We start from the raw sequence: 27648 nt of genomic DNA on the forward strand, positions 1-27648 counted from the left end.
TTACTGAGAGCAGGCCTTTGAGATATGTATCATACTGCCAATATATGTTGAAAAAAGTGTCATTTGACAGGTAGACCATTCTGCCATGTCATTCGTTCTTACCACATGTTACGAAGTCGGCAGACTAACTGACGGTGACCGAAATAAAGAGAATATAAATGCAATAGCAAGACAGGCGTCTCAACAAGAGAACTTTGTTGACCGAATATAATTGTAAGTATGAGGAAATCCTTTGTGGACATTAAGAAAAATATTTCGAAATGCTGACTGGAAGAATAAAATACAGGAAGTGAAAGTCTATCTACAAGATAAACAAGACTGCAGTTATAACATCTGAAGGGCAAGAAAGAAGGGCAGAAATTAAGAAGCGAGTGAGGGTTGTTATTCAGTCTGTAGAATGAGCAAGCAGTAAATCAAACTAAGGAGAAGTTTGGAAAGGGAACTAAGGTTCAGGGGAGCGAATTACGAACTGTACGGTTTGGCGATAACATTGCCATTCTGTCAGAAACAGTGCTGGAAGATCAACTGATCGGAATAGATGAAAATAGATAAGCTTAAGATAAGTCTAAGCGTCAGTAAAGGAAAACGGAAGGAACGGAATGTAGCCCAATAAAATCAGGCTCAGTGCACCGAATACTCCTAAAGATGGGCCTCCGCAGCCGATGACCCTTGCGTGTGCCAATGTTACCACGACGACATCGGCAACTGTGAGTGAATCGGTTGGGGTTGGGTTGTTTCGGGGAGAAGACCAGACAGCGAGGTCATCGGTCTCGTCGGATTAGGGAAGGCCAGGGAAGGAAGTCGGCCGTGCCCTTTCAAAGCCTAGAGCGATTTAGGGAAATCACGGAAAACCTAAATCAGGATGGCTGGACGCGGGATTGAACCGTCGTCCTCCCGAATGCGAGTCCAGTGTGCTAGCCACTGCGCCACCTCGCTCGGTGACCGAATCGGGTAGATGATCATCGGCACTGGGCGTTGGCGCAGTTGCAGAGCGTTGCACGGTCTGATGAATCCCAATACCTTCTTCATCATACCCTTGACACCCGTACTGCGGTACGGAAACAAGCTGGCGGTGGCTCCATTATGCTTTGGGGAACATTCACGTGGGCTTCCATGAGTCCAGTGGAGCTCGTGCAAGCACAGTGACGGCCAAGTAGTATCGTACACTAGTTTCAGGCCACGTACACCCTCTTCATGTTACCCGATGGTAGCGATTTTTCAGCAACATAATGTGCTCTGTCATAAGGCCAGGAGTGTGATGGTGTGGTCCGAGGAACGCAGTGGCGAGTTCCAGTTGATGTGCTGGCCCCCAACTCGCCTGACCCGATCGGACACGTCTGTGATGTGATTGAACGTGGCGTCAGAACTCATGAGAGCTTTCCCTGGAATTTACAGGAATTAGGTGACGGTTTGTGCAGATGTGGTGCCAACTCCCTCCAGCGACACGCCGCCGCTGTTATCGGTGGCAAAGCTGGACATACCGGCTATTAGGCAGGTGGTCATAATATTCTGGCTTATCAGTGTATACTCAGTCCGCCCCCGGTAGCTGAGTGGTCAGCGCGACAGACTGTTCGATTCCCGGCTGGGTCGGAGATTTTCTCCGCTCAGGGACTGGGTGTTGTGTTGTCCTAATCATATCATTTCATCCCCATCGACGCACAAGTCGCCGAAGTGGCGTCAAATCGAAAGACTTGCCCCAGGCGAACGGTCTACCCGACCGGAGGCCCTCGTCACACGACATTTCATTTCAGTGTATACTCAGATGTATGCAGGTTGCAGAAGTGGCGCAGGTGCGAAAAGCGTTGCACGAGAGGTACTAACGCAGTAATGGGCAGTCGTCAGGCTGATGACTACAACATCTCCTTATTTACAGTCATTGGAATAGTGTGTCTAGAGATCACGCCGAGAGTAACGGCCACACCCACGCCCGAGGCGGGACTGGGTACCGCAGCCAGCGCTATACTAGGCCTCTAGAACAGCAGGCGGCAGCAGACTGCAGACCACGTGGCGCCGCCGAGCCGCAGCCGCAGGCGGCCGGCGTGACGGGGTCAGGGACCAGCGGCACGAGGACGCCCCTCACTCACCGGCTGTGCTTCCGCCGCGTCGAGGCCCACCGCTACAGCCCCAACTGTGCGTTCTGCGAGGCGGCACTATCGACCCATTTATCACACACGCTCAATAGTAAGTAAAGCGCACGGCGTAAGTGTAAAGTACTGGGACAACGCCAGGCCCGGGTCTAAGTGGCGGCGGGGGGAGAGGGAGGAGAGGGGGAGAGAGGCATGGGGTGTCATGACAGTCCCCCCCCCCCTACCAAAAGAAAAAAAATCAGTAGCAGCGTTCATATTTTACTTATATCAATTTCCAAACTTCTACATCTACATATACAGGGAGAAAAGTATTTAAACCGACAAACTCTGGGAGGTTGTAGAGGACATCAAAACAAATTTTTTTCCCTAATGTCATTTTTTCCTATGAGGAGTTTTTAAACCGGTAGAGGAAGATTTATCTGGCGGCAAGACCCTTTATTTGGCAAATGGTGAAAATAAAAAAAATAAAAAATTCAGTGATTATATTTATTAATTACGGTTAAAGAAATACAATTGAGTCAGTTTTAGAAATTTTTGACAAAAATGATGAAATGTTGCTTATAAGCAACATTACCAGCAGTAGACCACATTTACATATATTATAGAAAAAAAATGTTTGCCAATAACCTCAAGCAAAAGGTTTCCTGTACGTGAATAATTTAATTTATAAACACATGTATGCATTCCTGCTGTGTAATAGAACTGTTTCATTTTCCCTTCTAGTTCTTCTTGCAAGGGAATTTTTGGAAACAGTTCCTCTTTGGAACGAAGCACAATACTAGATTGCATTTTGAACACATGACTGTAGAAAATCCAGATGGACAATAACGACAACGACCTTTGGGACCGTATTCAGGCCAATGCTCCATATGATCAAATCGGACATCTTGTGTAACAGTCGGAGCTGTTGGCTTCCTCCTCTTCTTTTGTGGTGGTGTTATGTCTATTGAGGGCCTTCCTACTTTCCTTTTCCCTGAAAACATCAAACCATTGGCAATATCTGCCCTGAATGACTTCAGTGAGATCTTCTTGTCCAGAGATTCTCTTCGAAATACCAGCCAGGCATTTACAGCACTCAGATCTAGCATAAATCCAAACAATCTCATGAACCAACACCCAGTTTTCATTGGTAGTCTGTAGAGCTCTATCAGCATACCAGCAAGATCAACTCCTCCCATATGCCTGTTGTACGTCAGGGACAGGGCACATCAATTCTTCTTTTTTCATTGCTGTCCCATCATTTTACTGTTGAGAGTGGTTGGACACCATAAAATGAGCTTGCAAGTGTCACGATTTTATTGTTTTGAATATCCGCCATAAGCATATGTAATATACTAATGGCACATGTCCCAGCTATGGGCAATGTTGCTCACAGGCAACATGATTAGATTGAAATATTTCTGCTGTAAACTCACCTCTGGGTATTTCTTGAAGAAAATCTGCTAAGATTACTGCCAATTTATTGAAATCCACTCTTTCAGAACCAAAATAAGACACCCCTGTTACTCACACGAGATCTCTGTAACACCACTACACAAACTGCCATCTCGTGTTGAAAACCTTGAACTATTACAACAACTGGCATTCGCATTGTGTAAAGGAACGTTGCCTGGAGGCAACAATGCCAGTAAAGGGCACTGGGGAGTGTTTGTTGTCCCATAAGGCCAACGTAAATTTGATGTTGTTTCAGAGCAACACTGCCAAATAAAGGGTTAATTAAACCAACAAACACTTTTCCATTTTTTATGACCAAGAGACGACACATTAACACAACCCAATTTGAATTACAGATTTTCAAAAATTTCTCCATTGACATGTAAGCAAAGTTTACAACGTCGGATCATGTTCTGTCTGACACGGGCAAAAACCCCAGGAGTATCTTGAATTGTTCCTGCTGCTGCTACTATCCGGGCTACCAGATCCTCATCTGATGCAACAAAAGTTGTGTAAACAAGGTTGCGCATCTCTCCCCACACAAAAAATTCCAGAGGGGACATATCTGGGGATCGAGCAAGTCATGGTACTCTGCCAATCCACGTTTTTGGGAACCGTCGGTCCAGGAATCGACGCACACGACGACTGAAATGTGCTGGCGCCGCGTCATGTTGAAACCACATGCGTTGTCTTGTAGGGAGCGGGACGTCTTCCAGCAACTCTGGAAATGCTCTGGCGAGAAAATTGTAATAGTGCCTGCCATTTAATGGCCGAGGTAGCAGATACGGCCCAATTAAACAGTCCCCAACAACACCGACTCACACATTAACGAAGAACCGCACTTGTTGTTGATCAATCCGCTGTGCGGCTCGTCCGTTATGGTGCGCTACGTAGTACGCACCAACCGCAGCAGTGTACTCACTCCAGGTGTATCGCTCCATTAGTAAACAGAGACAATACACTACTACACTGGTGGACAGTAGTTAGTAGTTGCCTACAACTGAAGAGCGTAATACGCCCTCTAACCTCGCCTCCAACCTCCCAGAGTTTGTCGGTTTAAATACTTTTCACCCTGTATTCTCCGCTAGCCACCAAGCGGTGTGTGGCGAAGGGCACAGGTCGCGGCAAAGTCATATTTCCCCCCTCTGTTCCACCCGCGGACAGCGCGAGGGAAAAACGACTACCAGAACGCCTCAGTACGAGCTCTTATTTCCCTTATCTTTGAATGATGATCATTACACGATTTGAAAGCTGGTGGTTATAATATATGCTCTACATCCTCGGCGAAGATTGGATTTCGGAATTTAGTGAGTAGCCCCTTCTGCTTAGCCCGTCGTATATCTGCAAGTGTGTCCCACTTCAAACTTTCTATGAGATTTGTAACGCTCTCGCAATGGCTAAATGTACCAGTCACGAATCTTGCCCCGCTCTTCTTTAGACCTTCTCAATCTCTTGAATCAGACCCAACTGGTAAGGGTCCCATACAGACGAACAATACTCTAAGACTGGACGAACTAACGTATTGTAAGCTATTTCCTTTGTTGAAGGACTGCATCGCTTCAGGATTCTACCAAAAATCGCAATCTAGAGTTCGCCTTACCCGTTACTTGTGTAATCTGATCAGCTAACTTTCAGAGAATAAATAAGTAAAAACTTAAAAGTCTATTAAGTGACTTACAAGCCAAATTTAACACAGGGTACTTTTCAGTTCCTTGTGTGGTCGACCAATTACATGTAGCCGGGTTAAGAGGACATTGCCAGGGTGACCAAATCTGCTTAAGAACATCGAATTCGACACAATTCGTATGTCTATAAGTCTACAGGTTTAATCTACAAACCAAAGGAAGTTGAGTGAGGGAAGGCTGAATGAGAAGGCCTCAATAAGAAAAAAAATCTTGGGATTGACTTCTCGAACATTATTGGAAGCGACCAAACAAAACAGCATTGGTACCATTTACGCGCTCACATAGCCATAGTCTTCAGACCTGTATTCACAATCGTATTGCTAAGTGAAATACTGAAAACGGTGAGTCTAAATTTCGATTTCATATTATGTAAATTACGACGTTATCAAATTTTTGAGAGATTGTCACTACTACAGTTCTTAAATTAATTGCATGGCCATACAGATGCTAAGATAAATAGGGGTTAAGAAATCAGACGGGATGCAATTACTCTGCAAAGAACCGTCACAGATCGCAAGCCGCTCACACCAAAGTACTCGCAGAATATTCCCGAACAGTCTTCGAAATTTTGTCAACGGATTTCTGTTTCAACCAGTACGTATAGATCCTAGCAGAACTCCTCTTTAACCTTGAAACATACCAGTTATCAGTGAGAGTTTCGATCTCAGTTACGATCAGCAAATCACAAAAGCTGTCTACTAAATACTGCGGATTGGATTTGATACATCTGTATTTTCTCCATAGACAACTCTACGCTGCATGCTCACGGATGAATTCACCCATGACCTACTTCTGGAGATGAAATTAAAAAATCATTTATTGTGAAGTTTTGTATTACATTAATATTTCAAAAATATGTTGCTTTATTATTTGTTTACTTTAACTTCTGATAATATGTAAATAAAATTACTACGATTTTATCAGTATGGTCACAGTTGATTACTTCTTCTTTCTATCTCCTTATTCTACTGGGACACATTGTTAACCGAGCAACACCATGCAAATGAGCTAGTATCTGGATACAATATTGTTATTCTGTTATTTCTATAATACCCTTAATACAGCAGCCAAGAAGTTACAGCACAGTGAAAAACTCAAAAACCGACAAGCACTGCTCACCTTCGCAAAGTCTAAATACAACCATTTCTTTAAGTGTGACAATTCTTTCTTTTAAAATTTGTGTTTATCGGTGTAAATTTTAACTAGTAATATACTGAAAAAGCTACATTTAGTCATTTCTGTGTCTTCTTTATGAGACCCTGCCTTGGTTTAAGCGTCGTGTGAATGTTGCTGCTGTTTGCTAATCATTAAGTTGCTAGTACTAATTTCCATCAATAACGTAAAATCTTTAAGCCGTATTCTTTAGTTTAACGCCCAGTCAAAGGCAAAATCTTGACTCCTTTTACAGCAATATAGTAACGTTATGATGTTATAAATATTATTAACACTAACTAACCTAAGGATATCTCACAGATCCATGCCCGAGGCAAGATTCGAACCTGCGACCATAGCAGCAGCGCGGTTCCGGGCTGAAGCGCCTAGAACCGCTCGGCCACTTCGGCCAGCAGATGTGGAACTCTATTCCTCAAAATGGCATCCGGCATCTGTACAACACAATGCATGCATGTTTACTTTGTTGCATTCAACATTCTGGCGGTTACACCAGTTATTAATGCACCAGCATTTCACATTTGCAATGGCATATTTCGCGCTTAGATTAAGCTGTGATCTATCAATATTAATCACTTACTTATGTTACAAGTGTATGTTATGATATGTAATCCCGAAATTTCATTTCTCTACATTAACCATATTTTGGTGTTTCTATTCTTTTTTTTAGAGCTGAGCTTGAGGACCGCCAGTTAAATTTGAAGACGCGCCTTTTAAGATAGTAAGAAGTGTCAAGGATGAACTGACGCAGAGTAACAAAAAATTTTAGCGTAGTAAGATCTTGCAGTTGTGAATTGTTGTGCTGGATGAGTCTGAAATCCCAGGAGAAACGCTTTGGTTTGCAAAACTACGCGACGCGCGACCAACAAACTGTGACGAATTCTAATTGAGGCAGGAGGAAACAGCTGCCTTTCATATCAACACGCAATGTTGCACAGTAACCAGTGAATGACAAAAGAGCACGCTGCGCTTCGCTGCTCTAACCTTCCTCCGTTTCTCGCAGCAATGGCACTTCGCAGCGCTTGCCCCACACGAGATTGGCACGCAGGAGAGTTGTGCCGCGCTCGACCGTCAGGGGCGCTGGTGGCGGTGCACCCGAGTGTCTGCCGACGGAACGGCAAATTCGTTTGTGCGTGCTGTTCGGCAGGCACCATTAGCATCCACTGTGCCCGAGTGCGTGCGGCGATAAACATACCGGAAGCAACGTGTGCTGAATTCTGATGAGAGGGATGGGAGGTTAGAGGGCTGCGTACCCGGCCACTGGAGGCGCTGGCGTCGTAGCGCGGGCTCGCCGCATGTGCTCTGTGTCCAACCGGCGTGCGGCCACCGTGCTAGCATACGAGTAAATATAGAGCGCCGCTGAATCGGAGGACGGCGGCGGCGGTGTGACGCAACTGTCGACGCCGCTTTCAAAGCTGCGCCGCGCCGCGCCACGCCGCGACCTGGTTTCGGGAGCAGCGTTACGTGGCGGCCGAGGCCAGGTCGCTCGCTACTGCTAAAGGCGGCGCACGCCCCTCCTGCAACCGGAGGAGTCATCTTTCGGAGCTGCCACTGCTCACGTTCAAATGTGTCGAGACCCTCCGGAGTTGATCATTCCCACACGATAGGCAATGGAACGTGCCTGAGAATCACTTCATTTACAAACAGTTCAGGTTCGAGTGACGACAAAAAGTGAATTAATATTTGCGTTCCTATGCAGCAAGCTATCCCATAACTTCTAGTGAAAAACCGATTAAGCACAGTGTTATTACGTTTCTGAAGAGACCCAAGAGCAAACAGTTATCGTGTAGAATAGCAAATTTATTTGCCTAAAAAAAAAAAAGGAAAAATCAGTCCTATAGCTTAATTTCCAAGCTTATTACTATATGCAGTGTCGCTGCCTCTCTCTCTCTCTCTCTCTCTCTCTCTCTCTCTCTCTCTCTCTCTCTGTGTGTGTGTGTGTGTGTGTGTGTGTGTGTGTGTGTGTTTTGGTGTACTATGCAATGTCCTTCAAATTGCGTGCATGTCTGAAGGAACAGGCATTGCAACGGTCGACAGCTATATGAAATTGAAGAAATGTATTCGGAAGTGCGAATACGTAGCTTCTGTTTCAAGTAGCTGCCGATCGTAGCAGTGTGTGTTCCTTCAGACATTCGAGCATAGTACATCGGAAAACACAGACACTGCAAATGGTATTACGTGCCCATACTGGCAGCGGCAATAATAATAAAATGTCTCCCTGTGCGGGAATCACGAAAATGTGAAAGTGCAGCACATGAACACTCAGTGTTGTATGAAGGTTTAGGTCGGTCCTTGAGGCGTGCTCGGATAGCCGAAATTGCCCGCGGAAAAAGATAAACGCTCTTCCGTGTTCGATGCTACTGTGTGGGATTCGTTCATTCGATACTTTTCCTGTGTATCTGATAATTTTCTTCATCTTTTCATTATTTCCAGTAAAACAATGGGAGGAATGATTAATAATTGCCGGCCGTGTGGCTGAGTGGTTCTAGGCGCTTCAGTCTGGAACCGCGCTGCTGCTACGGTCGCAGGTTTGAATCCTGCCTCGGGCATCGATATGTGTGCTGTCTTTAGGTTAGTTAGGTTTAAGTAGTTCTAAGTCTAGGGGACTGATATATTAAGTCCCATAGTGCTCAGAGCCATTTGAACCATTTTTTATTAATAATCAAATAAGCATATATTATAATTTGGAAATTTCTGGTAAGATCTTATGGGACCAAACTGCTGAGGTCATCGGTCCCCAAGCTTACGCACTACTTAATCTGACTTAAACTAACTTACGCTAAGGACAACACACACAATCATGCCCGAGGGGGTCTCGAACCTCCGACGGAGGGAGCCGCCCGGACTGTGACAAGGAGCCTAAGATCGCACGGTTACCCCTCGCGGCTGTATTGTAATATATTGAAGTTACTTTTATCGTGATACGTGGTACAAAAACACACCTAAAGTATATTATTGCGTTATCTTTACTGATCGTCTATTCGTGAACGTCCTCGCAATCAGTGGGGTAAAAAGTATCGTAGAAAAAGGCAAAACACAAATATTTTGCGCAACACACATGAAATAGCAACTGAAAAAAAAATTAATTATTTTGTGTAATGAAAACTTATGTTAAAGTGGCTCGTTCCACATCACTACGAAATTTCGTATTCATGATCTATGGAACAAGGATTAATGTATGTACGTACGAACGAAATCTCGCTGCATTGACTCGTTTCCCGGTACACTGTTCGTGGAAAACAGATCTGATTCACGTTGCTAATAACAGATCTTAAAAAAAAAAAAAAGAAAGTGATTAAGGCGTCCGCACGCGTAAAGCGGGTGAACCGGGTTCGAGGCCCGGTCCAGCACAAATTTTCATTTGTCACTGATTGGTTGTGCAGACGTAGTCTACTCGTATTCGCAGTAGCCAATAAATTTCTTCCATTCTATGCGTATTGTATGTACGATGTTTTCTCAAAAATGACTTAACTATGAAAGCCAAGCTACTGACTCCCAACACGTTATTTACGGGTCCATCTGCTAATATAAACTTCTTTTCTATGGTTAATGGCTGTCGTTTTTCTCGTGCTGTTGTTTGTATTAAACTCAAGATTTTCCGTTATTGAAATGAATTCCGTGCAAGTATTAAATGGAATCCTTCCAATTAGCGCGACAAGACAGGTCTCGTCAAATTATTGGCAATAGCATTATGCATAGTCATCCATGCCTGATATAGCACAAACAAAAATCTACACTTGAAGATTCGATTTCTTAGAATGGTTAAAACCGAACAGAAATTGGGATATTTTGATTCCCGTTTAGGATAAGTAGTGAAAGCTAAAATCACCAGTGGAAGTTTGAAGAGCACCTATAGTCTTCCACAAAAAATATTTCTTTCTTTCGCTGTGTCCTTTTCTATTCAGATATCTACGAACACTGTGTCTTGAAACGCTAGGTACTAATCAGACGAAGTATAACTAAAATGGTGGGTACAGATCGGTGTACTCGATTCTCTTCTCCTTATCTAACGTTTCAGAGTGAATTACTGGATACTGTCTAGTAATTTTATGTACCGATGTTTCATGCGCTTTTGCTCTATTCCGTCCACTATGGAAGTTTGCTAAGCCGAATGACGTCCTTTTGAATTCATATCTATACATAAAAAAGTTCGCAACTCAGCAATTGTGCGTCGAAATGTGCTGGCTCGACAATTTTTTCCGCACTAACGCCAGTGCTATGGCACTCCGTGACATGCTTTATCTATGACGTCAGCACACCCGCACGGAGCAACACGTTGTTCTAGGTCAGCGTTTCCTATCTCACGCTATAGCAAAGCATGAATGACCCACACAGTATTGACCACCAAATACTTGACCATGTTCTAGGTAACTTCTGCCCAAGGAATTCTCTGAAAGATCGCCTCCGTGTGGTTTTCGACTCATCAGCGGTTTTATACAGACAAGAAACAGGAATTTTTATCGACAAAAAAAGTACACAATTACGTGTAACATAACTTTTCAGTCCGACGAGCTACACGATTCGCAGGAGAATGGAGCACTACAATCACATTCATTAGAAACATATACTATCTGTTCCTTACAAAAAAAATCTAAACAGCGGATCTGCCAAGCACTAGCAGAAATCTGCAATTTTGGATCACTGCTGTCTGCGTGATATCTGATGCGGTTTATACATTTGACCTTATCAGTCAAAAGTAACGAAACTAGATACGGCCAGCCGTTTAAATTGTAACCACTCGACTGCGAATGTTCATACTGTGGAAATGGTACATTTGCAAGATTCGATTTTGGTTTTTTTTTTTTTTTTTTTTGGGTGTGGTTCGCCGCATTGTTGCGCACTGCATTTGATCTATACAAGAAAGATAATCACACATAAAGAGCTCTTCTTTCATGGTAATTCAGCGTTTTCTGAGTCTGCACATGTTTCATTTCACTCAAAGTGCACATTTTCACTGGCAAGACAATGAGTGTTTTGTATTTAATTTTCTTTTCTAGAGTTACTCTTTGAGTTTATTGAAAATTCTCTAACAATAAGACTAGTACTAATAAATTTAGGCACTGGAGTCACATTTCAATAACCAAGAAAGCGATTTTTTATGTCTCCGGGTAATAAAATATTACTTTTGGACCACAGACGATGTTTTCTGTAATACGATGGGTCACAAGCGGTAACAAAGAACGCATTGTAGTCGCTTCAACGACGCCAGAATAGGTAAAACAAAGCTGTTACTCAACAATGGCCATGCAGATATCAGACTACCGCTTTTCTTTTCAGAAAGATATCGGTTTCCTTGTACCATGATCGACTTTCTAAGCCCGTAAGGAAACAGTCGCTGGAAATGTTAACAGAAGGAAGCGCCGCCGTGGCACGAGACAGGGCAGCGTGGAGCCTTCGGCACTGAAATAGTCTGTGGCGCGACGAGAACTGGAAATCTGCCCTAACACGTGCGGAAAGAACTCTATGCGCGATCAACGTTCTGCACGGAACTGCCACATCGGTCGCGACAGCAAGAAAAAGGCGGCATTGCAAAAACGTGGACTCGGCCAAGTCACCGAAAAGGCCAGCTACTAGCTTCCCGGCGTCTTTCTAGTGAATCTGATCTCGTAGAGCACTACAGAGACGGCAGCAGCCGCGCTACTCACCTGTGAGCCGGGTGGATGTTGCAGCAGCGGCCACGTGCCGTAGCGTCCGGTCGGCAGGCGCCCACGTGTGTGTCTGCGTGTTCGGCGCTGCGGCGCGCCGCTCTGAGGCGTGCGCCCCTCCAGCGGCGCCTCTGGTCGGCGCCGGTGCCGACGCCGCACGAAGTCGCCCGACGTTGTCCGAAGGCGTCCGGTTGAGCCGCGCGGCGCAACGTAAAAAGGCAGCGTGAATTGCGGGTCTGTCCTCCACGTGAGCAGGCACGTGCGAAAATAGCGTGGCGCGCTCGTACGAGCTGAGGCGGTCCGCTGAATTAGGTCGGGCCGCGCCCTTTCGTTTGGCGGTCGAGGAACGATGAATGGTGAGCGCTCAGCACTCCTGGACACTTGTTGCCTGCGAGTCTGGTGCGGAAAGGGCTGCTAACTCGCGAAAGTACTCCGCCAAATTGCAAGCAGTGTCACCAGCTGGTGCACGAACTGACAATTTTTCTTTGCCATTTTTGCGACTGTCTAACGACCTGAAGGTGTAAGGTTCACGTCCATGGGTTAGGTGCGCTTGACCGACTTTACCTGACCGATAGCGGAAATAAGCGTCCATTGAACCATTGAAGATCGGATGAGAACTGTTCGCACGCATGATTGATTTATGAGTCGCTAGGGTGCGAATCATGGGCAATGGGGAAGCTACAAACGAAACGATTACAAGCTGAAATGTATTACGGGCTATTTTTGAAGATATATACTAAGATGGCATCTGTTCTTTCGGACATGTCCGAAAGAACACATACCATCGGTGACCATGCAGCTCGTTAGAATGAAATTACAATGAAATGAACACCCCTAGCTGCTTACAGGCGTTGACATACGTCAACGGAGACAGATGAAAACGTGTTCCCCGACCGGGACTCGAACCCGGGATCTCCTGCTTACATGGCAGACGCTCTATCCATCTGAGCCACCGAGGACATAGAGGACAGCGCGACTGCAAGGATTTATCTCTGGCACGCCTCCCGCGAAACCCACATTCTCAACGTATTGTCCCGCACTACATTCGTAGTGCTCCCGCCCATTATACTCATTACTCGCGGCGCGTTGCCGATTCCCGTAAGAGTTCGGGCACTGTTTGTGCATTCGCACAGAAGAAGAAGATGGTCAAGTGGCCGGGACAATACGTTGAGAATGTGGGTTTCGCGGGAGGCGTGCCAGAGATAAATCCCTGCAGTCGCGCTGTCCTCTATGTCCTCGGTGGCTCAGATCAGTTCGGCGCTAGCGGCCGTGCGAAGCGGAGGTCCGATACTTCCGCCTGTGCGGCGTGTGCGAGTGTTTGTTTACTTGTGGACTTAGTCTGCGCGCGGGCTAGTAACAACGATCATGGCGAACAAGTACAGGAAAACTACATTACGATTCAATTTCTGCAAAGACTACGAACGACCAAAGGCCTTAGCAGTGGAACGATTCATTCGAGAGGACGTCAAGATACCGCCAAATGATATTGTCGGAATTCATCTGTCCATCGTTAGTCCCACGGTGTATGTTAAGATGGTAAATGACGCGGCGTGTGAGAGAATTCTACAGGCGACAAAAGCAGGTCTCCGATTTTGCCATAGTGACGGGAATGTCGGCACGGTAACTGTAGAACATGCTGGTCTGGGTGTACGGACAATACGTGTTTTTGAGCTGCCATTTGAGCTCCCGGCTGACGAAGTTATCGAGGCTTTTAAGCCATACGGCACGGTACATGGTCACACAGCAGAACGCTGGACACAATTCGCAACGTACCCAGTTCTTAACGGAGTGCGACAGATCACTATTGATCTTCAGAAGCATGTACCGTCCTATCTGACAATTGGTGGTTGTCGGGCGGTGGTGATTTACGATGGTCAACCACGTACATGTTCTGGCTGTGGCCAGGAGGGACACCTCAGGTCGAACTGTATGCAACGGCGGATTACGCAACTGCCTTCAGATGTGCGGGAGCCGTCGCCGGCGATGACAGTACTACCGATCCCCTATGCCAAAGCCCTCACTGCGTCCGCTGATGACCGAAAAGACACAGCCCTGGTGGAAGATCAAGATGGCACTCTCCGAAACCTTGTAGCAGACGTCGGGATGACAGAGGATGCTGCTCCATCGAGCATACAATCTACGGCGATATCAGATGAGACCGAACTCCCACCAAGCACACCTATAGTACACGAAGCAGTTCCAGCCACTACGGATGCTGTTCCGTCTGGAACGCACTCTGTGACGACAACATCAGTTTCGACCGAACTCCCGCCAAGTACAACGATGGGACTCGAAACCCTTCCTGTTCCTACGGATGCTTTTCTGTCGGGCAGCCGTGATTCCCTACAATCTGAGGACACGGAAGGAAGATCACGCAAACAACGTTCCCCGAAAAGGAGGAAACGGCGTCGTCGCACGACATCTCCTAGGGATGACTCCCCTTGCCCCGACGACGATGTGCCTGTGGACCAAGACGACACAACAGCCTCTACGAAACAGGATCAGGCAATGGAAACTGTTCGATCAGACCCGCAGCGGTCTGTCACATTGACGGTACCGGGACGTCGTGATGCTGAAGAGGAATCACAACCAGTTGGCTCTCCAGACACAGATGCTGTGGCAATGGACACGAATATATCACTGCCTGCAAAGATGTGGTATGACGATATTGAGGAGGCGCCGGACGTCATACAGAGGCAGCCGGCACTCACGAAGACGGCTTAATAATTGCTGAAGGTGTAGGGAGAGGGGCGAGAGAACGTCTTATAACTCAGCCCCCAGCGCCGATGCAGGGAGATGGTGTTGCGCATCGACAGAGTGGGATTCAACGCCATGCGAACCGTATTGCGACCATTAAATATAAATGACGTGCGTTCACCGGCCAAAATACACCTACTGAAGGAAACGATTTGGGCATCTGATGTGGATATTGCTTTGCTGCAGGAAGTCCACATAGCTGCACTCCCATACATCACAGGCTACCAATCCTATTCGTCACATGGAGATCACAATGGGAGTGGGGTGGCAGTTTACGTGCGAGATGGCTTCCCGTGGAAAACGTGTGTTACCTTCCGTCGGCCAGGGGAATGGCTTTCGCGACGTTTGGGACACGCATCATCAATCTTTATGCACCGCCGGGAAACAATCGGCGGCGGGAAAGGGCGCGATTTTAAGCAGAAGACATTGCCCCGCTTTTCCATGGACGTTATGAATGTGTAATAATTGGTGGAGATTTCAACTGTGTTCTCAGCCAGAAAGACCAATGGCCGCAAGCAACCATCAGCCAAGAGTTGCGAATCGTTGTCAACGACCTTGTAATTAGTGACACGTGGGAATTACGACATGGAGATGCACCGGGATACACCTATGTGACAAGTCATTCGGCGAGCAGGTTAGATCGCATTTATATCTCACGCGCTCATGCAAATGATGTCCAGGACGCGGAACGCTGGCCATTGGCATTTTCCGATCACAGCGCTTACATCTGTAAGGTGCTTCTTCCCCGTAGAGAGGTGTGGAACAGTAAGGCCCCGTGGAAATTAAACATTCAACATCTACATGATCCTGAACGCCGTCACCGGATCCTTGAGACATGGGCGATGTGCGAGCGAAGGGTTGGAAGGTATGCGACGAAGCTTGATTGGTGGCTGACTTGTGCTAAACCGGCGCTTCGCCGTACGTTCATCTCATATAGCAGGGCGATGGCAGAATGGCGCCGCCGTACGACCGACTTTTATTTTGCAGCGCTGCGCGACCTGGACGATGGTCCGCCGGGACAGGACGTCTGGATCGAACGCAAAAGGATAAAAGCTAAACTAGTGGCTTTAGCTCGGAAACATCTTCAGGGAACCATGGTGCGCGCCAGATGTCACGATACGATAATGCACGAGATTCCTTCCATGCACCACGTCGTGAGTGAACGAAAGCACCGACGACGCGTTTTGGTACGGGAATTAATTACCCGCGAAGACCGAAGAGTGACGCGTCAAGCGGACATTGTCTCTGCATTCGTCGACCATTACCAACACATCTATCGGGAAGAAGCAGCCCCTGTCGATGACCTCGAACGTATAGCCACGTACGTCTCCCGTACACTGACGGTGGAAGCCGCGGGAACCTTACTGGAAGCCATTAGGTGTGAGGAAGTACATGATGCGATCGCAAAGGGTGCGTTGAATCGGTCCCCAGGCATTGATGGACTTTCTGCTGAATTTTATCGAGAATTTCGCAACGAAATGGCACCGCGATGGACGGAAATGTACAACGAGATGTTAAATTCCGATGCGCCTATTCCACTGGCTTTTATGGAAGGCCTCTTGGTGCCAGTACATAAACCGAAGCCAGGAATTACGGTCACACATTATCGCCCCATCACCCCGCTTAATGCCGACTATAAGATCTTTGCACGGTTGCTAGCGTCCCGATGTCGTATGTTAATTCGTAGAGTTCTCTCTCCAGAACAGACGACACCGGGTGGATCGGTTAATGTGCAAACAGCTACTGGCGAATGCCGTGATGTGATAGCGCTGGCGGAGGAGTGCCGGCTTAAAGCGGCAATGGTGGCGGTTGATTTTGACAGTGCTTTTGATAAGGTGCGCCACAACTATCTGTACGCTGTACTGGAACAAATGGGATTTCCAGACCGTTTTACTGGTCTCATTAGAAGGATTTATGGGGGCGCACAATCCTTGGTACAGGTTAATGGGCGTATAGCAGGGCCCATTCAAATTCGACGATCTATTCGCCAGGGCTGCCCTCTTTCGATGCTGTTGTTCGCGATAGCGTTGGAACCATTAATTGGGAGGCTAACAAATTCTCTTTCTGGGATGGAACTGCGAGGCTACACCTTCAAATGTCGTGCCTATGCGGACGACCTCCTGCTGCTCGTTCGTTCTGAAGAAGAGGTGAAGACGGTCCTTGAACTGTTGTTGGCCCACAGTGTGACGGCGGGTAGTGCAGCGAACATGCACAAATCGGCAGCAATGCCGGTTGGAAGGGGCCTTACGCCGGAAGAAATCAGTCCGTTTCCTTATGTGCAACGATTCCGCTATCTCGGCATAGACTTTACCTCATCTGTAAAACATACTGCGGCAGTTAACTACCGACGTATTTTACAGACAACACGTACCATGGTCCGACAACATCTCCTACGGCGCCTTGATTCTTTGCAGCGAGTCGAATATCTGAACACTTATGTGGTTTCTCGAATGGTGCATATTTCGCAGATCCTGCCCCTACCACTCACGCTCGGACGTCGACTTCAATCAGCACTAGGCTATTTTGTGATGATTGGATCGCCCCTCAAGGTGCGATACACAACGCTCACGCTCCCTACGGACAAGGGGGGACTCGGACTTACGAATGTTCACTGCCGAGCGACGGCGCTCCTTCTAGCCACGATGTACAAGCAATGGCGTAGCGGGCGTGATTCCCTTACATCCCGCCTACTGGATCTCCTAGTTCCAGCGTCCCTCACACCTCCGGTACCGGTGGGCAACATTACGCCACATTTTGCGCATGTATCAACATTTATCGTGGAACTTAGTTATGTCAGAGACGAGCTTCCGCGCACGAGACCACCATGCGCGAAGGATTTTTATGTTTGGCTGCAACGACGGATAAGTCGTAATGTCATTGAACTCAAACACCCCAAGTTGCATTGGCCGAAGATTTGGAGACATGTGCACCAAAAATTCCTTCCTACCTTCGTTCGGGCACTGTGGTTCTCTGTCACCTGTGGCAAGTTCAACACCAACGAATGACTCTATGCAATTGGACTAGTGGACACTCCACTATGCCCGAAATGTCGCCAAGTGGATGACGACCATCACCGCTTAACTTGTATCGCGGTGGAGGACGTATGGCTCCTAGGAAGACAAATGGTGGCTTGCTACCTCCGTGTGACCCCGCAACATATTACACCTGCTTCCTTCTTACATCCGGAAAGTGACTACTTTCCGGCGACTAAATCACACTCGATCATCTGGGTCAAAGGTTGGACGATCGCGTACCTCTATGGGGATGCTGCCAAGTCGCGACTCGACTTTTGGTATTTCTTGCAGCAAGCCCACAATGAGGTTCATAGATGGTCACACTATGGGAAAACCTTTGCCAGCTATCTTCACGCAGTCTTCCTCGACCCCCCACGCAGTTGGGATGTGCCGGGTGCAGTCGGTGTGCACATTTGACAGCTGATAATGAACCTCACTCTTCTCTCACCGCTCCATATATAATGCACATACTATACCATGAAATGATCTACATGTTCCTTTTAACAGAGTGATCTTTATGGAAAATAAATAAATAAATAAAAACAAAAAAAACAAAAAAAAGATGGATAGAGCGTCTGCCATGTAAGCAGGAGATCCCGGGTTCGAGTCCCGGTCGGGGAACACATTTTCATCTGTCTCCGTTGACGTATGTCAACGCCTGTAAGCAGCTAAGGGTGTTCATTTCATTGTAATTTTATTTTTGAAGATCTAGTGGGACTGATCGAGTAACGAAAGAAGATGTCTTGCAAACGAACTAACGAGAAACGCTTCAAATAAATAACGCAATGAAACGAAGAGGCGGAATGGTTGACGTTTGTGATGATTGTGCGAAGTGATACATGTGCGGAGTTGGAATGTGTAGGTATTTCTTCCGAGCCAAAAACACTTCCGGTAGATCTTTGCTTTCACATTCGTTGGCTTGGCCAAATCACAAACTATCACATTCCAGTCCAACCTAGGTGTCGAGTTTAAGCTATAGATCAGTCTGTCACTACAAGCAAGTTTTTTGCTTTGACATTCGCTGGCTTTGCCAACGCACAACCACGTGGTCACATTTTTACTAACCCAGACTTCATCTGAAGATGGGCAAAACGGCCAGAAACTGGTAAAAGCAAAATAAATTATCTTTCAACAGTGAAAGATAACACTTTTTTTCAACCTTTCAACGGACAAGGTGTCCATAAAAGATTGTACCAGTTTCAGTGGTATAGCACTTTACTTTAGACTATTTACAACGATTCATACATCACGTTGAAGGAAAACTAACCTAGCTTTTCTTACAAATGTTTAAAAAAATTGTTCAAATGCCTCTAAGCACTATGGGACTTAACATCTGAGGTCATCAGTCCCCTAGACTTAGAACTACTTAAACCTAACTAACCTAAGGACATCACACACAACCATGCCCGAGGCAGGATTCGAACCTGCGACCGTAGCAGCGCGCGGTTCCGGACTGAAACGCCTAGAACAGCTAGTCCATAGCGGCCGGCTACAAATGTTTAGTTACGTGCACCTTTACTCATATGGCACACATTCAGCCTAAAATCCAATTCTTCCCACACTTTGGTTAACAAGTCTGGAGTAGTGGAAGCAATAGCAATAGCTTATTCAGTTCTGTGTCTCAGTTCTGGCAAATCATTAGGTAGTGATGGAACGTAGATAGGATCTTTTATGAAGCGCCAAAGGGAAAAAAATCGCATAGCGTGAAATCAGATGAACTTGGAAACCAGGAGAAAAGAGCTTTGTCATATTGACCATTACGATCAGTGCAACGATCAGGGACATCGACGTTAAACCACTCTTGTACAAAGAGATGCCAACGGGGAACGGTTCACATTATTGCCAAATAAATTTTTCAGGTTCACCTACTACCTGGGGAAAGAGCCATTCTTGAAACATATTCAGGTAAGTCACCCCGAAAACGTCGGGACACGGCACAGACAAGTTTATTTTTAGGGGATCTCTTTGATATTGTATAGATTCTTAAGGACATTCTGACTACCATACACGAACATTGTGGGTATTTTCCGTCCCACTCAGAAGAAAAGTCGCCTCATCACTAAACACAAGATCAAGAAAGTCATCTTTCTGTTGCGACACTTAAGTGCGAACTCATCTGGCTTTAAAGCATGTACATCTACATCTACATCTACATTTACATCTACATTTATACTCCGCAAGCCACCCAACGGTGTGTGGCGGAGGGCACTTTACGTGCCACTGTCATTATCTCCCTTTCCTGTTCCAGTCGCGTATGGTTCGCGGGAAGAACGACTGTCTGAAAGCCTCTGTGCGCGCTCTAATCTCTCTAATTTTACATTCGTGATCTCCTCGGGAGGTATAAGTAGGGGGAAGCAATATATTCGATACCTCATCCAGAAACGCACCCTCTCGAAACCTGGCGAGCAAGCTACACCGCGATGCAGAGCGCCTCTCTTGCAGAGTCTGCCACTTGAGTTTGTTAAACATCTCCGTAACGCTATCACGGTTACCAAATAACCCTGTGACGAAACGCGCCGCTCTTCTTTGGATCTTCTCTATCTCCTCCGTCAACCCGATCTGGTACGGATCCCACACTGATGAGCAATACTCAAGTATAGGTCGAACGAGTGTTTTGTAAGCCACCTCCTTTGTTGATGGACTACATTTTCTAAGGACTCTCCCAATGAATCTCAACCTGGTACCCGCCTTACCAACAATTAATTTTATATGATCATTCCACTTCAAATCGTTCCGCACGCATACTCCCAGATATTTTACAGAAGTAACTGCTACCAGTGTTTGTTCCGCTATCATATAATCATACAATAAAGGATCCTTCTTTCTATGTATTCGCAAGGCTACCAACTGTAACCGTATGGACGCATGTGTAGACGTTTCTTTAAAACCTCCCACATTGTCGTCTTTGGCAATAGACTTCTTATAACTGCGATGATAAGATACTTTGAAACTGTTAACATCCCCTTCAAACACCTTCGCTCGTCCCGTACTTTTCCCCTTAACACAGACATCCAGTCTTTTCGAACTGACTGTACAGTTGGCAGATGTTTTTGCCACACGGAGGATCAGGATTAAACTTTAAGCGAAACGCATGTAGAACTGAATTATAGATTCACTCTGAGCAAACGGCAGAACACAAAACGCTTTGCGGAGTCACCATTGTGAATATGTGGGATTGCAAGTGGGAAAACGACAAAGCAATACTCGAGTAGTGGTGGGAGCGGGGAGGAAGTGAGATGCTGAGCCGGAATTACTTTACACATTTTGCCAAAAATTAATTTATTACTCGAGCACTGGGTGTTAACAATGAAGCTCGAAACTCAGTTTTCTTCACAATTAAACGTCGCATACCGTTACCTCATATTACAGTTTCTAATCACACCAGGCTACAAGAACAACAGCTTAACAGATTGATAACAACGCCTATGAAATTGAGCTCAAATTACAGTTTTACACACTGACTGTAACTAAGGAAAAGAAGGTTTCAAAACTGACAAATTTCATTGAGCTCAGGTAACAACTGTACAGTTTAAAGCCTGAGTTTGAAAACTTAGCTGCGTCTTCGCAAATTTTGACGTGATTTATCTCCAGAAGAATGAACTAGCAATTACCATAAAAATTATTAAAACTTGTAAAAGGCGTTCTAGCAAAGTTCAGTGCAATGGACTCGGTGCTTTTTGTTCCAAGTAGTGTATACTCTCCAGAAGCCACCGTGCAATGCGTAGCTGCTTGGTAGTAGATAGCACGTGCCTCTTTCGCGAGGTTTCCTGAAATATTCATAACTGGAAGCTACAGTTTTGCTACTTTATCTTCCACGTCGCTCACAATCACATCTGCTGCTCAAGACTTGATGAGATTTTGGGGCGTTGTGCGGCTTATGTGTCAGATGTGTTGTGCTCATCCTTACTTTAAGTGCGTGCACGTGCTGATGTGGTGTCTCTGTGCTTGCTAATGGAAGTGGGACAAGATGAAAACCAGTACTGCTCACAGGCTGTCTCATTCGAGAAACACTGACAAGCGAGCTGGCGTAACGACTACAGGACTGGCCAGTTTGATTGTGGTTTTCAGGTGTTTTACTGGATCACTTCGACAAAGCGACGACCCTTCACTTTTTCCACCCCTGTTTGTTCAGTGTCCAACTGTTTTTCATCGAGCAAACGTTCCCAACCAACGTTTCGATCACTATAAATAGTTATTCATACATTAGGTTTAATTGTGACACAACTTTCGACAGGCAAAAATCGAAGCTCTGAAACAGAATTTTGCTGTCGTGTTCATGTATTTGGCCTGAATCAGTTATGTTAGGCCTATCAAATATTGGCTTTTACAGCGTCAGTTGTTCTACACGAATGGTGTCTCTAAATCTGCTCTTCGTATTTGTTCTGCACGATGTGAGAGTGATATTTTTAGTAAATGAGCATGATATCCTTATGAGTGTCAATGAATTCTAAATGGGAAGAAGAGGGAGTCTGTACAAGGAAATATGTTTCAAAATCTTATCCTTTGAAAATCTTGTCCTAGTTCAAAAATGTTCAAATGTGTGTGAAATCTTATGGGACTTAACTGCTAAGGTCATCAGTCCCTAAGCTTACACGCTACTTACCCTAAGTTATCCTAAGGAGAAACACACACACCCATGCCCGAGGGAGGACCCGAACTTCCCCCGGGACCAGCCGCACAGTCCATGACTGCAGCGCCCGAGACCGCTCGGCTAATCCCGCGCGGCTGTTGTCGTAGTCAATTACTGTATGCGGAAATGCTTTACTGAACTCACTTAGATCAAGCTCGTTGTGGAAAAAAGTGCTGGGTAACCATTAGTGGAACATTATAGCGCTCCAAAATTTTGGATATTTAAAATGGCCACGAAACTTCTGAGTACATGAAGACACGTTCCTATTTTTGTGCGCTGCAAAGATTTGTCTCCAGCCATAGACTATTTACGAGAGCCTTTGCCGTTAAAAGAGTGATTAGCTATAAACCAGATACATAATATACTACTTGTTGCCAAACCGTTCGATTTGGGGTATTCAGCAAATTTATTACACTGAAATTTCACGTAATTAGAGATTTAAAGGAGCGATCTATACTTGCTTTGAAGACACTTTTAATAATCAAGATAGCAATTATTTGCATGCCGTATCTGTGCATTACTGTCAGTCAGTAGAATTGTTTACTTCAAAGAATGTGAATCTACGATCTACTAAACTCGTCATGAAAACTTAAATATCTGCCCTATTGCGCAATTCAGCATCTAGCTACTTCAGTTACGTATGTGTGTGGACATCCATAGTTACACAAGGTGCTTTTTAACTGTATTATTTTTATCTGTGACAAGCCTGTTGTTATTTTTAATGAATCTGTGTTGTGCACAATAGTGTCAACATGGCATGTGTGTTATAGCCATAATGGAACAGACGTGCAACATCTAGTTTATTGAAGATAATCTTAACTGCTGAAACCATTCATCAGGATTAAATAGTACTGAACACGAGCTAGGCTATTAAAAGTTTCTTCAAATTTATTAGAAGTTGTGTATCCTTTTTTCCGCCTAATAAAGATAAAATGTGCTTCTATTCAAACGAATAAAGGAAATGCGTATCTTCCTGACCAGTCCTATGTTTCTTCCTTTCCTGCACTCTACATAAAATCGCTTTGTTTGTCCTCATTAACAAATATTTTAAAAAACAAGTAGCAAGCTGACAACCCAGTGACGATTCAGGTGCGTTAGTGCGTTACACGATGATAAAAGCTACAATAAAACTTGAAATTCGGCAACGACATCTGGATTTCCAGGTATGATTAGGAGTGTTTACACAATACTACAACTGCTGTTCTGAGATGTGATGTTCTTTCTTCAGTTCATGTATAGCTAATTAATTGCATAACTTTTGGATGTGCTACGTTCTGCAGTAGAAGAAATATCTATTATTGTTAATGACCCTGCAAATATAAATTTTGGTTTTTATTTGGGCCAAAAGTTTTAGTTTTGTATGATCTAGTTGACTGCAAAAGGAAAGGTTACGGAAACAATTTGTGACGTATCTATTACTGAACGTTGAATCCAATAATCTTTATGTTAGTGTGGGTCTTGGACTTTCTTCTACGTTTGAAATGATGGTTTGTGACGCCAATAATGTGCTCTGTTAAACCTGCGTCATGGCGCCGAATCCTTTCATGGTGACATCGCTGTAAACTTCCGTTGCAGTATTTTTCGTGGTAAGGAGATTAAATTAAAGAATAAATCCACAGTTACTTGTTTTAATGAGTTATAAATTATTATTGTTTACTTTGCTTGTCGGGACCAACTGTTAAGATGGAAATCGAGTACTGATTGAACAACCTTGAACAGTCAAGTTAGACACTTTGCGGAATATGGAAATAATTTGTGTACTTATTTTGCGTCTTCCTTGCTCCCTCGACATCCCATGACAAATGTTAATATCATCAGTTCTTCGCACACACTCCCATAACATCCACATATCCACATCCAACTCTGTCCCTTCGCTGCTATCGTCCGACTCACACTGTCATGGCAACCCTTCAGACAGGTGCCTCTGCCTGTATTACACGCTGTGAATACGGGAACAGCACTCAGAGATTCGAAACGACAAAACATGTGTTTTTCACGCGAGCGTCAAAGGAGCTAAATACAATTATGAACAACACTTTTTCCTTACGTCACTTTATAATCAAACAGCTACGTCAGAGGGAGAATGAGTTCAGGGGAAAATTCAGATACTCATTTACATATAAGAAATTTTAATCATCTGCATCTTAATAGAAACGTGAGGTGACATCTGGGATTTGTAGGATGTGGTCATCTTACAACATGACCAACGAGAACGGTTTTGTGAAATCGGTTTATGCAGAAGGACATTAGAGAGAGATTCACATCTTAACAGCTTACCCCGTAGACGATCACAAGGGAGTAGGGAAGGGCAAGATAGGGCACCCCCTACCTCCCCCCCCCCTCACCCCTGAACACCCCTGAAAGCTAGCTGCTTTATTTACTAACTCATTGGTCATTTTATTCGTTACATGTCAGATGTAGATAATTTCAGAGCAACTTCAAAAATGTGTCACTTTAATAACACAAAACGTGTACTTTGAGGAGGCTAATGTAATCATGCTTTCCTTTTAAGTATCAAAATCAATCTACCAATAACAAATATTGAACGGTAACTATCAATTCTCTGAGAAAACATAATTTTTTGTTGCACCTATAAAATTTAATTGTTGTTGGACTACACGTCTCCAAACAAAACGGCTCATTTATCTAAAAAATGGCGATTTTTGACTCTTTTTTTCCCCCTGGATAAATTTTTACGTATGCCGATGGTTTAATCCGGGAGATTTTAACGCGACCAGGAACTGTACGCCGTCAAATCGCAGATGATTGACCTTTTATCCACCGCGAGAATTCAAATTGGTTACTGAAGATATACGCGCCATTGCACTACTTTTGTTTTCATAGGCGCATTAGTGACGTCGGCAATGGAGGCGGACTGAATGTCGTTACATGTATGTTAAAGAACATAATGATTTCTACCAGGCCGTTAGTTTAATGAGTGCTTTACCAAGCACTTTTGGCCAATTTCGAGCGTGTGCTGATTTTCAGTTGCACGAATGGATGTGGACACATTTTGGCACATACAGTGAGTGAATCGCATAAGACACGACACCCTTTTGTTTCCTGATCCGTTCAAGATACTGAAACGAGGCTTCCGTTAGATGATAGTACTCAGGGGGGTACGTAATTTAGTTACATAGTCTATATTCATAATTCTAACCAACCGAGACATTGAAACAAATACAGTTTTTTTAAACGAATCGATGTACTTTTTAGCAGCGTTGGAAAGCTCTCAAAAAGACGAGTACAGTGATGTAACGCTGGTCGATGTTGGCGCGAACTACTTCGCAAAAGTATCCTTGAAACACAATAAAAGTATAATGCAAGGCGAGAAAATTCCATCGTTTCATATACAGCAAGACTGTAGGCCTCCGCTACCGTGATAAAAAAATGGATTTTCCTTTTGGCCCTACTTTATACGACGCAGATGGAGGGTCAGTGGAAAGGTCCCTACCTGAAGATGTTACACCGCAATACGTGAGTCCTTCCGCCATGTCTTTCAATTGTAGCTCATTTCTTGGCTGCTTTTGCGAAAAGTTTCAATGCCAATATTAGTAAGCGTTACATCACTATTCTCTTGTTAAAGAGCATTCTGGCTCCGCTAAAAAGTAGCTATACATCTCGATTAAAAAGTACTTGTTTAAATATTTCTGTCGTTTCAAAAGGTTATGCGATTTACGTGTCCCTATGCGTACTACAATTGTTGAAAACCTCGTTCCGATATTTTGAACCTCTCATGGAATAGGAGTGTCACAGCTTAACGCGATTCACTATGTATGTACGTGAGGCGTTCTGTTAGTAATTGAATACATTTTTTTTCTCGGCCAATTTCGGTTAAAAAAATTCGGGAGTTGTTGTGGGACATCGCGGAATATTCCCGCTTCAGCCCCTGTAGTTTCATGGAGTTCCGATAGGGGGTGCCGCTATACGTAGCGATCAAAATAGGGTCCGCAACCGAGTTGCATTCCAAGCGGAGAGCCGTCATTGAGTTTCTTTTGGCGGAAAACAAGAGCATCGCAATATTCATCGGCGCTTGCAGAAAGTCTACGGAGACCTAGCAGTGAACAAACGCTCGGTGAGTCGTTCGGTAAGGCGCCTGTCATCATCGAACAGTGTCGCGCAGACCTGGGCGATCTCCCGCGAGCCGGCTGGTCGCAAACAACCGTGACTCCTGCAATGTTGGAAAGTGCGGACACTCTCATTCGATCTTTGTTGATCCATTATGGACCATGGGACAACGGCTGGCATGTATTTCTTGATGCAATAATTTACCAATTCGTAGAAATTTATTTTATGAACTTCTTATGTGCTACCAGTTTCGGCATTACATTGATGTCATCTTCAGCCCCATACGACATAGTGGTAAAATCGCTATACCCGGAAGGAGCCATATAACTGGATCCGTGAATCAAATCGTTATGCAACAGCTCTTGGTGGCCAGACGACACAGACTGAGGCGGTTAGCAAACATATTTTGCGATTTTACGACTATGACGTGTGGGGCCTCAAGATGGCACCAATGTAATGCCGAAACTGGTAGCACATAAGAAGTTCATAAAATAAATTTCTAGAATACATACGGCTGTTGGTAAATTATTGCATCAAGAAACTCTCATTCGAGGTGATAGAAGGATCACAAAGAGACACCTCGCTGGCCAGCTGGACGTCTCTATTGGTTGTGCTGAAACATTCGTCCACCAGTTGGGTTACTGAAAGGTATGTGCCCGCTAGGTTCCTCGCCGCCTTATTGAAGACCATAAAGAACAACAAACAACCGTCTATATAGATTTGCTTTCGCGTTACGAGGATGATCGTGGCAATTTTTGTGGGACGTCGTCACAGGCGATGAAACACTGGTTCATCACTTCGAACCGGACACAAAACGGCAATCCATGTAGTGCCGCCATACTATCTGTCCTCCGAAGAAAAATTTCAAATCCGCACCCTCGGCCGGTAAATTAATTGCGACGGTCTTCCGGGACTCTGTTTGATGTCTGCGCTCATAATTCAATGATCAACCTTTAAATATATTGTGGTACCCTCAGGAAACTGAAGAAACGATTTCAGCGCGTTCTTCGCCACAAAAATGGGAACGAACTTCTCCTTCTCCATGACGACTCAAGTCCTCACACAAGTCTGTGCACCCGAGAGGAGCTCACAAGACTTCATTGGACTGCTCGTCCTCATCCACTCTACAGCCCGGATCTCGCACCTTCCGATTTCCAT

General features: G+C 45.1%; 1 protein-coding gene and 1 non-coding gene across 2 annotated transcripts in view; both read right to left on the reverse strand.

Annotated features, from left to right (window-relative positions):
* Window positions 1-12133, reverse strand: part of LOC126184823 (proton-coupled amino acid transporter-like protein pathetic) — a 359869-nt gene extending 347736 nt beyond the window's left edge. Inside the window, exon 1 of the mRNA XM_049927406.1 lies at window positions 12022-12133. The gene's annotated coding sequence lies outside the window, so the exon portion shown is untranslated. The remainder of the gene's footprint in view (window positions 1-12021) is intronic.
* A 773-nt stretch (window positions 12134-12906) lies between these two features.
* On the reverse strand, window positions 12907-12980 carry Trnat-ugu (transfer RNA threonine (anticodon UGU)). Its single transcript has one exon. It is a non-coding gene; the product is annotated as a tRNA-Thr (tRNA).
* Window positions 12981-27648: the final 14668 nt, after the last annotated feature.

The sequence above is a fragment of the Schistocerca cancellata genome, chromosome 1 (assembly GCF_023864275.1).
Source record: "Schistocerca cancellata isolate TAMUIC-IGC-003103 chromosome 1, iqSchCanc2.1, whole genome shotgun sequence".
Taxonomy (NCBI): Eukaryota; Metazoa; Arthropoda; class Insecta; order Orthoptera; family Acrididae; genus Schistocerca; species Schistocerca cancellata.